This window comes from Gracilinanus agilis, chromosome 3 (genome assembly GCF_016433145.1).
Source record: "Gracilinanus agilis isolate LMUSP501 chromosome 3, AgileGrace, whole genome shotgun sequence".
NCBI lineage: Eukaryota > Metazoa > Chordata > Mammalia > Didelphimorphia > Didelphidae > Gracilinanus > Gracilinanus agilis.
Window position 1 is genome coordinate 372766885 of NC_058132.1, and position 1229 is coordinate 372768113.

Genomic DNA, 1229 nt, shown 5'->3' on the forward strand with positions numbered 1-1229 from the left:
GACTAGAGGACCTTTGGGGTGTCTTTCATTTTTAAAAAATCTATAATTACCTGATTTCATCTTTGTCTTAAAAATCATTTGTTTTCTGTGTAGATTATTTAGTTTGCCCTGAATGCTGTCTGAATCCTATTAGAAAGTAGTTTCTGCTCATAGGACAAACTTTTCCAGGCTCTATAAAAAATCAGGTGTCTCTTTGAGAGCCACGTTGAAAAAGGCATGTGTATGAACCCAAAGTATTGAGGAGGGGCATTTTGCTAGGCAGTGATGGTGGCTGGGAATGGGGGCAGCTACCTGGATGCACTGGGCCCCAGAGAGCTATTGTTGGCAGATCCAGCCAAGGCCTATGACAACAATATCAATATTGAGACAGAGGTTTGGGCCATGAAGGCTATGCAGCATGCTGAGGTTTATTACAATTTGATTTCTTCATTTGACCCCTTGTTCTTAAGATTCACTAAAGTGGATGACCAGATCTATTCAGAGTTCCGGGAGAACTTTGGGAAACTCAAGATAGATGTGTTGGACCCAGAAGAGCTCAAATCAGAACCAGCTAAAGAAAAGTGGAGACTTTTTTGCATGAAGTTCGATGGTATTGTGGAAGATTACAACTATGGTACATTGCTGTGACTGGAGTGTACTCAAGGGTATAGTGAAGAAAACACTTTCTTTGCTACCAGGATACAGTTTTTTGCTATTGAAATAACTCAGAACCAGGAAGGTTATAACAGAGCTATTCACAATAGTGCTCAGCAGAATGGAGCAGCAGAAAAAAACAGTCTCACATCCAGGTAAAGAATGCAGGAGCTACCGGCATTTCAGATCACTGAATCTAATGTCCAAGAGTACTTGCAGGAACCTTTATGGATTAAAAAGGCATCATCATTTGGCATCTGCTCCATGTAGTTTCCTGATTAGACCATCAGAGGTGTCACCCAAACTTTTCAAGGAACAATCAATAAAAATGTGATCTTGTGACAAGTATGGATACTTAAGAAAGTATACAAACATATAAGACATTTGTTGGGTGTTTATGACCTTTGTATGGGAATTTTTTATAGAAAAGACTTTATATTTTGCCCTTTCTGAATCTTTCTCAATGTTCTCAGAAGAGTTACTGAAATGTACGGGTTCATCAATTGCTCTTAACTCTAGGGCAATTATCTTAACAGCTGTCAACTTTGCTATCATCTCTTGTACATTTGAGGATTAACATAATTTTTGTACTTCCT

The 1229-nt window shown here is 38.7% G+C and overlaps 1 pseudogene; it reads left to right on the plus strand.

Moving 5' to 3' along the window:
• The first annotated feature begins 264 nt into the window (after positions 1-264).
• LOC123241589 lies at positions 265-792 on the plus strand (annotated as a pseudogene).
• The last annotated feature ends 437 nt before the right edge of the window (positions 793-1229 follow it).